Here is a 12,627-nt window from a genome sequence, read left to right as displayed (position 1 = left end):
ACACTCAAAGTTGCATAGCCACAGTGAGAAGAAGAGCAGAGCCCATCGAACCAGAATCACAAGGGGACAGATAGGAAGGGAATGGATGGGTATATTATACAATGCACTCCTAAACTCTGGGGGTAACGAAGTGAATTTTGATGAACTGAATCATTTTAACATATTAGGAAATCGGGCTCATTAAAATAGCCCCGTGAATTAAATAAAGGCATATATTTTGAAGTGAAAAATAGAACCCATATCAAATCAAACTTGGGTTTTAAAAAAAACAACAGAGCATCACTAGAGGCAATGAGAAGCATAATGAAAGAAGACAAGAAGCAGCAGAGGATCTCAAGTTTGTTTTGTTTTTCTCTCCTTAAAATGGGAAATTTCAAACATCAACAGAAATAAAGGGGCTAGTGTAATAAGTTACTTGTGTACCCAATCCCTCGTCTTCGGTAATGTCAGGAGCTAGTGACCAAACTAATTTCATTTACATCACTCATTCCCCTACTCCCCCACCCCCACCAGCCCAGGGATTGAGATGGTAATGTTGACTGTGAACTCAGAACCAGGCATACCAAGTACAGAGAGTGGTGAGCGGGGAGGAATCTGTGCCAATTGTGAGGTTGTGCCAGGTGGCACCAAGTGAAGCGGTGGCATCTGTGTCCCCATGCTTGTTGGTTCCTTTGCCTGCTTCTAAGCTTTTTGTTCCTATCCTTTGCTTGAAGTTTGAGATTCCAGGAAGTAGAATACAAGTGGTTTAGGTATTTTCTATTCTAATAAAGGAAAGGCAGAGGAGGAAGGGAGAGAGAGTGGAAATGTGGAAGGAGGAAGGCAGGGCTGAGGAGAGGAGTACAGTGATTAAGCTTGCAGGTGGCCATCCCCACCCTAGGAAGATTGAGAGAACCAACCACGCTCCCTAGCCCGGATCCTGCCCTCCCACACTCCAGGCTGGGGGGACAGGCTAAACCACTGGCAATTCACCAGTAATCTTCAGTCTCTCTTCATTTTGGATTTCTTTGAGTGCTACCACTTAGCCTTGAATGCTAACCCTCCCTTTTATACTGCCTCGACTCGAGGTCCCCTGAGTCCCAGGTTTGGGTGGGGAGTCCTTCCTGTGTCCTCTCCAGCTTCTTACATTCATGCCCATAGTGTCATGTAACTCACTGTTCAATCACTTGTCTCCCCACTGCAGGCCATGCACTCTATAAGGACAGGAGTTGTGATTGTCTTGTATCCCCATCTATAGTAAGTGCCCAGCATGCAGTAGGTGCTAAGTATAATTTCTAATGAATGCATATAAAATAAGCAGAAAACAATATGTTGGGTATGTAGCAATGCACAGCCAGGAATAGGGGAATGACCCGGGGCCTCCTTTGTAGAAATTAGACAAAAGGTAAACCAATTTTGAAAGTAAATGCTGCCTTCAAATTAGGGCACACTGTGTGGAGGCTGAATTTCAGTCCTCACTGGCTCCTTAATGAACAGTGAACAGTGAACAACCTGCCCAACCATGGATAGCAGACCTGTTAGGATCCTCATACCAGTGGTTCTCAAATCAAGCCACATGTTAGAAAACCTGGATTGCTCTTTGAAAATATCTTTGTCCAAATCCCAATCTTGGAGGTTCAGACCTAATTGATCCAGGGCATTGGTTTATTTTTAAAGCACCCCAGGTATTGCAGCCTGGGCTGAGAACTATAGCTTTAGATATAATGGTTGTGCATATTTCAGACTAGGCTCTGTCACAGATGTGTGTTTTCATTATACAGGCACATATTGACATGCTGATGGGGTGTGTTCCAGCTACAAAGCTAACACATTGGTGTTGGCCAAACACTGGCACTTCTTGATTCACTGCCAGGAGCCTTTGCCTTCACCACTCACCTCCACACCTATGCCCCCTGACCTGTCTCACCTCAAGGACGGAGCCAACAGGGAGCTGAACTGCTACCCTGCAGCTGTAACTCAAGACTATGGGAACAGGGATTCTGATGTCCTTGACCACCTCACCTGACTGTGCAACCTTGAGAACGTTCCCTTACAACTCCCTACTTCAGTGACCTTGGCTATACTAATGGAATGGACCCACTTGCCAGAAATGTCATAAGATTTAATGAACAAATAATTGTGAAGTGCTCCATAAATACAAATTCTTGTGCAATTGTTAAATAACTTCATTGTATAAAATTCCATAGAAATCTATGCTGTTCCTTTGGGTTTTTCAAATCACTATTTATTTGATTTATGCATATAAGACAGCATTTCCCTAAAAACCCTTTCCTACATTGGTTTTATCTTTGATTTATTCTCTTTCCTTCTGCCAGCACACAGCCTGACATATGTATAAAGGATTTGTAAGAAAAATCACTTAATGCATAGCATTTCCTTTGTTGTGACTGTCTTATCACGAACTGTTATAGTTGTCACTTATTCTCAGAATTGTTTGTCTAGTTTTCGCTCAGGCTTATAAATACTCACCTTGGACATGGTTTATAGACACTGTAGGGAAAACAAATACATATGCTGGAATAGTCAACTTAGATTTATTCTTACTTAAGGAAAAAAAGGCTTAAAGGTTTAATGTGTGCTTGATAAGCTATAATTCAGCCTGAAAGATGCAAGTGGTTTATATTTACTCTCTTGGGTAAGCTCGACATTTATGGTTTCAACACTTCTCAGTACCTCTTCAGTAGGTTATGTCTTTCCCAGAAGAATGGATCTCAAAGCACAATTTCCAAGAATGCTAATACCAAAGGAATGGGAACTTTAACTAACTAGAGCCTGTAGAGAAATAGGACATGGGATTTGAGAGTTTGTTAAGTACCATGAATGGGTTTGGCTACTGATGAACCCAAGGACGCTCAGAGTACCGGCCCTTTGAAAAATTGTGAAGTAGAAAGTTTGCTCTTTGAGCCCCCAGATCTCTTGACAGCAACTCACACTTCTAGAATGTTCCCTCTCCTATTCCAGAAGGAAGGCATCCAATCTGACCAGGCAGGAGTCTTGCATCTGCTCTCTGGAGAAGGCCCCAGAGCCTGGTGTTAAAACAGGAGGCACTACTCATCACCCTTCCACCAGAGATATAGTGTGCTGTAGTTTGGGGTCTCACAACTCAGCTTTTCCTCACACTCTGGGTCTTTGGGCAAGTCATTTCATTTTCTGAGCCAAAATTTCCTAACCTGTCAGATGAAGGTACAAATGCCCAATGGGATTATTGTGGAGACCCATGATATCACTACATGATACGTCTAGCACAGTGTCAAGCACAAAAAAGGAATTCTCCAAAGGTTTGCATCTTAATTCACAGAGAAAATGACATTGAAAATGAGAGCAGGGCAGCACATAGTAAAGGAAAACAATAGGTTTTGGTTTCAGGAATGCTGTATACCTCTCTGTGCTCCTGACTGATTGTGTAACCTTGGATATGTCACTTCACATCTCCCACTCCACCAACCCCACCCTGTTTACTGAGCTGGAAAATGGAGATGACAGTGTCTACCACACAGGGTACTTATGTTACTAGTCAATAATATAATACCACTGTATCCCTGGAAAAATGGAAGGATCTGACGAGAGTTGGATGACAATGGTTTTCATTGCCTCACTTTTAGGAGATAACTCTTCAATAGTCCTTCAATCAGTGATGGATTGGAGATTAAAAAAAAACAATGTGATTTTTATAGATCTCAGAAATTCTCTATTTACTATCCACTGAAAAGTCTCTTACTAGTTATTTTCTGCAGAGCAAAATACAGATCAAATACTTTGTGCAAGGCTGCTGTTTCTCTGAGCTGAGATATTGCACTGCAGAGCTGATTAATGCCCTCCGAGCCACTTGTAAGCCTTTCCTCTCGTAGCATGTTAATAGGTTAAGTTTCCTTCATGATTACTAATTTCATATGACTTCATGGGATGATTACATATTTATGTATTATTTATTATGCAAATCTAGCATTATACATTATTTAAAGCCATATTAACAGTATGTATTATTTATGATGGAACTGTATTAATATATATTATTTCAAGTAACTTTGGCTAGGGCTTTTTTTTTTTCCTGTGGATCAGGGCACTGGAAGTTAGTATTCCACTCAAGAATCCATGCAGCTCTCCTTCTGGAGACATTGCCATCAAGTTCCCTATCAGCGCAACTTCTGCAGAGCCATTGTCTGTTAAATGACTCCAGCATTAAGGGGCAAAGCCTCCAGGGTTCTGTGACTGCCGACAGTCCTGGTTAGATAGTGCCTCTCCCTTGAAAAATCGTGAAGTAGGTGGTTTGCCATTGGGATTCCACCTTCTCTGACAGCACCTGCTCTTCTCAGAATGTCATCTTTCCTATTCTGGAAGAAAGTAATCAGGTAAACCTGAGACCATGGTAAGAGTACCTACCAGTTAAGATGTATTTGGCTGCAAGTCACAGAAAGCCTGAAAAACCATGGCTTAAATATTAGGGATGTATCTCATTTAACAGGAAATCCAAAGGTAGGTGAGCCCAGGGCTTTTTTTTTTTTTTTTTTTTGTATTTCATAATTCAATTTCTTAGAAACAAAAATGCTTAAACAAAAATAAGAACAATGTATTGTGCAATTTATAACATTCATACAAGTTACATGTGTAACAACAATAGCACAATGGCCTGGAGGGGAGAAATGCAAGCATACTGCTGAAAGATTTTTAAATTATGCTGTAAAAATACTATATAGGGAGTGGTATAGTGTGATTTTAAAGAAGATTGATAATTGAAAGATATGTGCTAGAAGCCCCTATACCATGCTGTGAGGAGACCAATCACTTGGTCACAGTTGATTAAATTAGACCATTTCCACCCTGGAAGGAGCAACTATTTATCTTGATTGAAACTATCACATATTCTGAATATGGATTTGCCCTCTAGAGTATTTGATTCACTAACACAAGATTGCACATAACATCACATTAGATGGAGGACCCATATTCCTAGAGAGGATGTACAGCAGTATGCACATGACCGCAGGATTTACTAGTTTTATCATATTCCTCACCTTCCAGGAGCTGCTGGGCTTCTGGAACAATCTTTCACAGGGCACCTGAGGTGTCATCCTAGAGAAGACATCCTAACAGAATGGGATGTCATCCTGCAGGATGCAATATACACCCTAAGTCAACAACATAATATATTCCTCCAGAACATGCCCAAGATCCTAGAGACAAAAGTAGCATCACTGCCAGTGACCAGGGGGAATTTCTGCTTTCTGTCTCTGCAGCTCTAGGATCTAAAGGTGCTGGTTCTGGAAGGTGTGATTGATTCTATCAGGACACAGTGAGAATCCTATTAAACTGTAAGGTACCACTTCTGCCCAGTCACTTTGGGCTACTTATGCCAAGAAACCCGTAGGTAAGGAGAGGAGTCACTATCCTGTCATTGGTAAAGGATCTAGACTTTGGGGAGGTTATACTCCAGGCAGGGAGTTCTTTGGGAAGTGAGTGATCCACTAGACCATTTGCTATTCCTTTGGCCCATCTTCACAATATGTGGACTCAAGCAGCAGCCACAGCCTAGGATGGCCACAGTGACCAGCATCTCAGAACAATCAGGGATGAGAAGTGTGTGGCCCCACCAGTTTAGCTACCAAGGCTTTCATCAGAGGTACAGCTAAATGGGAGGAATCTAGAATGGGCAGCAAAGGAAGGAGATGAAAAGCATCAGTAGTGGCTTTGAGATCAGCTACAGGGGTAGGGGCTGTAGTTCATTTCACTACCTTGAGGTAGTAAGTTTTCTCGTGAAGACAAACCAAGCAAAATCCTGAAAGGAGGTTGCCAGGGGGGCCGAACTCCATTTGGAGGAAGATGCAAATGGAGGGCTGTATTGATATGCCTCTGAGATCCCCTTTCAGGATGAAACTACTTATTTTCCTAACTGCCTGGAATGTTGGTTGCTGACAACTCATAGCCAGGGGCCTCCAGGAATTTTCCTCTGCTAAGTGGAGCTGCCTTACCCAAGTTTACAGCCCTGTGGGGCCTATACCCAATTACTAGTTATGGGGTGGGACCTTATTCTCTTTCCTCAACTTGTTCAAATACAAAGGGTCACCTCAGCTCTAGCATTACCCTTAAATTCTCAGAGACCTCTGTTGCAACTGTGTGATGTCCCTCTGCTGAATCCTGCTTCTTTCATCCTCCACAGAAGTCAATCCCATGAGCAATACCCAGTAAACCTCTTGTATGCGAACCTAAGTGATTTGAAGTCTCTTTTCTAGAGAATCCAATATATATGACACCCATCAGGTTCACACTGTCACATACAGAGGACCAGATTCAGAGGCTGGCAGTGGTAAGCTTGACACACAGAAAGAATTGCTGACTGTAAGGTACTAAACTGGCCTGGAATGAAGAGACCTTGAATTAACTTTGAGGCTACAACCCCCACATACTTGAAACATTAGCCCTGGTCCCCACATAATCACACAAGTATCGTAGTTTGAAAATGGATGGTTAAGTTCTTAGGATTTTCTATACTGGCACAATCTCAGAGCAAAAGGCCTTCACAAAATGAGAACCCAAGTCTCTTTGATAACAAAGCCTCAAGACATTGGAGGCAGGGATGCTTGGGTGGCTCAGTGGTTGAGCGTCTGCCTTCAGCTCAGGGAGTGGTCCCAGAGTCCCCAAATCAAGTCCCATATCAGGGTCCCCTTGGGGAGCCTGCTTCTCCCTCTGCCTAGGTCTTTGCCTTTCTCTCTGTGTCTCATGAATAAATAAAATCTTAAAAAAAAAAAGAAGTTGGAGGCAGCTAAAATGGCAATATGATATGGCAGGTTTATATTTACATAGAATACAAAATGGCAGATGAAAGGACAACATCACTAATTCACTAAAAATGTCATCTAGAGTCCCCAAAAGCCAGTTATAAACTCAGTTCCCCAATACATGGATGGACATATCTCCCCAGTATGAAACCTTTGGGTGCAATCTCCTCAGACCCTCTCATCCCCTGCAGACCACTCTTCCTTCTTCTTCGCCTTTACTAGGACAAGGTGTCCAAAATCCAAATGACCTAAGATGATCTGGACAACTGTCTACAGTGGTAAAACCTTTGTGAAATGCCAGTTTTCGCATCCAACTTTCCATTATTTCCTGCTTATTTATTCTGCATGTGTATTGTCCAGTTCTCTTTGTACTCTGGCTTCCTAGTCATTAAAAATTTTTTTTTAACTTTTAGATTTACAGAAAAGTTGCAAAGAGAGAACAAAGTGTTCCTGTCTACTCTTCACCCTGCTTTCCCTACATCTTATATAACTAAGGTACACTGTTAAAACAAATAAATTAACATTGGTATAATACTATAAAGTAAACTACAGACTTTATTTGGACTTTACCAGTTTTTCCACTGATGTCCTCTTTCTGTTCCAGGATCCCATCCAAGATACCACATTACATTTAGTCATCATGTTTTCTGCTTCCTTCAATCTGTAGCACTTTCTTAGTCTTTTCTAGCTTTTCATGACCTTAAAATTTCAAACTCCTCTTCATTGATACTGTAGCATGTCCCTCAATTTCTCTTTATTGGTGTTTTCCCATGATTAGACTAATTATGAGTTTTGGGAAAGAATACCACAAAGGTGATGTGTCCTCATCATGCTATCAACAGAATTTATCACTGTTGATGTTAACTAGATCCCCTGCTCCTTGTCTGTGTCCTTTCAATACTTTATTTTTTGGAAGCAGGTCACCAGGCCAGCCCGTGTTCATGGGGAGAGGGGTTAAGTTCCACCTCCTGGAGAGGAATATCTGTGCACGTTATATGGAGTTCTTCTGTCAGATTTGCTTCTTCAATGGGGTAATTGGGTGATGGGCATTAAGGAGGGCACATATTGTGATGAACACTGGGTGTTACATGCAACTGATGAGTTAATGAACTCTGCATCTGAAACTATTGATGTACTATATGTTGGCTAATTGAATTTAAATAGAAAAGGGGTCATAAAAAGGATTTGTTTCTTCTCCCCGTTTATTCGTTCAATTATTTGTTTATATCAGTATGGGCTTATAGATAGTTATTTTATTCTCTGCTATAATCCTTTTGCTCAGGTTGTCCGAGCTTTGGACACTGGGAACTTCTGTGTCTTTTTGATATGTGGGTTCATTTTTCTTTTTCTTTTTCTTTCTTTCTTTCTTTCTTTCTTTCTTTCTTTCTTTCTTTCTTTCTTTCTTTCTTTCTTCTTTCTTCTTTTTCTCTTTCTTCTCTTTCTTCTCTTTCTTTCATTTCCTTACTTTCTTAATTTCTGGCATTGCAAGATGCTCCAGGCTCATCTGGTATTCTCCTTCCACAGCCCAAGATCAAGTGCTCATTCCTTTTATTGCACAAGGGTTGTTAAAAACCAAAATCTTGGTGCTGCATATGTTTGTTGCCACTGGGTTGACACTGCCCCCAAACTCTCTCAGCAGTCAGAACTATGAAATGTATGTGAGTATACTAGCCCATAGATATACACATAGCTCTCCCTCTATATATGTCTATCTGTATCTATATTGAAGTAAACGAGTTCATACTGATATCTCTGACTCTAATCCTATACCCCAGAGTCATTCTAGCTAATCCCCCTTGTTTATTTGTAATTTTTTTCCCGAACCATGAGAAGCTGATTCTCACGATCTGTAATTTATTTACTTATTTCTTCAACCCTGGTATACACGCAAAGTAGTTTCAGAATTGCTAATTTACATTCCTGCAAGAAACAAATTTACCAGCTATAATACGGTATCACATGCAGTTTTTTTCTTTTGGCTTTACCATAATCACTAAAAATACCATTTTCCAAAGTTAGTTAGGTCAGCTCCTTTTTCCCTACTCCCTTCAGTAAGGCTATACCATACATTTACAACACACCTAGATTCATTTGTCACAGTCTGTATCCTATCTTGAGATTCTCTGACATTCTGGTTAAGTTTTTAATATGTGCATATGTTTCATTCTTTGTGGTGTACAAATCTATGGGTTTTAGCAAAATGCAGAGTCATGTAGCCATCCTCCTAGTACTATGCAGAGCAGTTCTATTATTCTAAAGTTTCCTTGTGTGGCACCCTTATAGTCAACTACTGCTTCCATTCTCAACCTCTCACAACTGGTGATCTGTTTTATCCCTCTATGAATATCACAATATCATTTAATGGGATTTTAGAATGCATAACCTTTAGGTCTAGCTTTTTTCCCTTAGTGAAATGTGTTTAAGATTTCTCCAGAGCGTTGCATAAATCAATAGCTCATTCCTTTTCACTGCTGACTAGCATTCCATCATATAATTATAACACAGATTGTCTATCACTTCATCTATTGAAAGACATCTTGCTTGATTCTGAATTTTTGTCAATTATGAATAAACTTCTACAAACATGCTGTATAGGTTTTTGTAGTATAAACTTAAGTTTCAGTTCAGTTGGGTACATACTTAGGAGTGGGATCACTGGGTTATATAAATGTGTGTTTAACTTTATAAGAAACTGCCGAACTGTTTTCCAAAGTATCTGTACCATTTTGCACTCCCATCAGCAATGTGTGAGTTTCCAGTTGCTCTGCAATCTCATCAGCACTTGGTTTTCTCTGTTTTTTAAAGCAAGTCTAATAGATGTGCCATGATGCTTCATAGTGGTTGTAATTTGCACTTCCCTAATAACTTAGTAATTTTTAACACTGTTCTTTGCTTGGTTTCTAAAACTCTATTGACACTAGCCTTGAGGGAAATAAACTTAGATGGAAAGAAAGGGTGTAGAAAGTATAAGTTGTAGGAGAGGGAGCAAAGGAGAGCCGTGTGTGAAGTGAGGAGAAGGTAGAAAGGAGGCTATGTCTGTAATTTGAAGACCTAGATCTGAATTCTGGACCCACCACTAATGGTCTTTCAAAGGTCACTGAACTTCAGGAGCTCAGTATTGTCATAAATCAATTGGAGATAAGTTGTAGAAATTGTACACAACGGTAAACACGATTTGTAAGTTGCACAATGAAGGGCAACAGGATTTGTCATTCTAGCCTCTCTCCTTTGTTAGCCGGTTAACCTTTGCAAGTGCATCCTGTATCCCTCTATTTTCATTCTTCTCCAGCCCCCTCAGGCTGGCCCTAGTTCTTCAAAATGTCACTGTCCCACACAGATTGCCTCATCACTTCCTTTTTCCTAATCTTCACCTCATTTGTCATAATGTGCCTTGTCTTTGGGGAGATGAGGGGTTGGGAGAAGGAAGGACCATGAGTAGTAAAGGCAAACACAGATCTGCCATGAAAGGGTGTGCTAATGAGACTTGTAAGAGTGCTAACTCTGCTACTAAATGCCTCCAAATCATTTAATCTTTGCAATCCTTAGTTTCTTCAGATATAAAATGGGAATGCTCAACCCAAGAGCCATGACAAGGGGCAAATGAATAAATGGATATCGATGTTCACAGAACTTTTTGCGGGTTTACAGTTTTGTGTGGCCCATAAATTCCACCTCTAAGTGTGACCGTCAGTGTCCACTCCCTTTCCGGCATCTTCAGATATTCCTGGAGTCCTTGAAGCATTGCACATCTGCTTAAGGCCCCTACCCCTCCTGTCTTCTCCTCACAAGCCCTACTGATATCTGGTGTCTCTATGAGAATGCTTCTTCCTGATTAGGCTAGGGATTGCCTCCTGGACCACTAAAGCCACCAAACCCTTGAGGTGCCAAAGAATGTCACAAGTTCTTTACCTCTGGCTGGGTCACTGCAGTGGTGCCATATTCCATGAACAAGTAAGCCAACCACCCCGCCCCCTTCACATTTCTGTACCAGAGAAAGTAGTTTGAATGACAACTAGCATTGCTTGGGATCCCAGTCTCAGCCCCTCAGAAAAGTAGCTCTTGTAGGACTTCCTGAAGACTATCTCCTCCATCAGAGGCTCAAAGGTCAGTTTGGGGCTGGGCTAGAGACACATCATGACTTCTCTAACATCCCAACCTATGTCCCATGCTCTGCCCCCCCCCCCCCCCCCCGAGACCTTGATAGCAAATACTTTTTCCTGACAGACTCCTTCTAACCATGCAAACCCTTCAGGGAAATAGTCGCAAGAGGAGGACAATGAGGATGAGGTTTTTCTAGAGCCATCCACACAATTTCAGCTGAAGTTGGCTCACCTGGGACCATCCCACAAAAATGCAATGACATAAAAGCATTTTACAAACCTTAAGGTGCTATTAGATTTTTATGATCATCATTATATATATATTCTCCATGCTACTGTGCAAGCTACTTTCTGGAAGCTAGAATGCCATCACCATGGAGTTAGGATAATGGAAATTTCAGGGCCTTGTGAGGGGGTCTAGTATCACACCTTGCCTTTTTTCCAGCACACTTTCCTGGTAAAAGTGGCCCTGCCACTGCCTCACTCTTTAAGCAGCAGCTCTGTGTTTCTGAGCACAGAACTTGATTCCTGCTTTAGGCAACACTGCCCTGGTGGATCAGAGGCAACCAGCCTCACAGAGGGCACAGCAGCAGCCAGATCCTTTACAGACTGCTTGAAAATGCATTTTAAATACTGAAGGTAAGCAAGATTGAAGAAGTGGCCTCCCATCCTTTCTCCAGCTTTGGGGAACCCTCCAATGGCTCAGTCCCTGGGAGAACAGAGCTCAAGTGACAGCATGCCTGCAACGGATGAGATGTGGAGGACAAAGTGCTAATACTGGTTTCTGAAACGCAGATAGGAATTGATGAAATAATCTGCTTGGCCATGGATCTCCCCTGGCTGCCTGCAGAAAGCTAGGACAAAGGCAAGGCATTTGCCTAAATATTTTCATTCTATCATCTCCCCAACTCATTCTCTGGCATCAGCTTTGCTGGTAAATGTGTTAGCCCAACATAGAGGCTTACTGAGTAGGAAGCTCAACCAAGGTCCAGGTTCAGGATCAGTCAAGGTAGGAGTCACACCAAGGCCACTATGTAGGGTCCTGATCAGCTGTTCCATGCTCTCCTTTGTTGCTCCTTTCTTTATAGATAGGACCCGTGTGGACATGTCTGATGAGTGGGAGAAGAGGAAGTGCAGGTAGTGCGGATCCTCTATGAAAAGCAAAGCAAACAAGCAACAGCACAACCCTCTCAGCTATTCTGCTCTCAAAACCAAAGACCTGTAAGTGGCCATCTCTGGTCCCTGCAGGCAGCTATGGCCTTGACCCATTTTCCCAACTAGAAAATGGAACTCTCCTCTCCTACTTCCCCATCCATGAAAAGGAGATGAATATGAAACCCAGGCCCAGCCATTCCCAGCCATTGGGGATCTCCAGCAGAGAGGCTGGGCTCATGGGAAGTCTCCGGGATGTTATCCACCTGTTGTCTGCACAACATACCCTTCTCATGTTTGCCTACTCATTCTCACCTTACAATGGTTTTGAGAGTTTTCTGGTGAAGGCTGAGAGTAGGCCTGGGCCCAGAAGCCACTACCAGAGCGTCTACTCTGTGGACAGAACAAGTGGATGAGCCCATGTTTTGGGTTGGGACTTACCTTGCCTCCCAGCTGTCAGCAGAAGCCACCGAGAAAGCTCTTGCCCTAGAGGAGTGAACAGAAGTCCCTTATGGACAAGATGGCACCAATCCATTGTAGTTCTCCATCATTCCTCCACGGAGGATACTCAGGACAACACATTCAGAGGTTTAGGTACAACTGCC

The 12,627-nt window shown here is 42.0% G+C and overlaps 1 long non-coding RNA gene across 4 annotated transcripts in view; it reads right to left on the bottom strand.

Annotated features, from left to right (window-relative positions):
* LOC121497159 overlaps nt 1–12,627 on the bottom strand; it is a 312,796-nt gene that overhangs the window by 163,643 nt on the left and 136,526 nt on the right. For 3 of the 4 annotated variants that reach the window (XR_005989418.1, XR_005989415.1, XR_005989417.1), the window contains exon 4: nt 12,464–12,508. The exons of the other annotated variant lie outside the window; for it this stretch is intronic. This is a non-coding gene — a long non-coding RNA (uncharacterized LOC121497159). The remainder of the gene's footprint in view (nt 1–12,463; nt 12,509–12,627) is intronic. 4 annotated transcript variants of the gene reach the window in all.

This window comes from Vulpes lagopus, chromosome 8, assembly GCF_018345385.1.
Source record: "Vulpes lagopus strain Blue_001 chromosome 8, ASM1834538v1, whole genome shotgun sequence".
In the NCBI taxonomy this organism is placed as follows: Eukaryota; Metazoa; Chordata; class Mammalia; order Carnivora; family Canidae; genus Vulpes; species Vulpes lagopus.
Note: the sequence above shows the minus strand (reverse complement) of the source record. Positions and strands in the feature narration are given on the sequence as shown.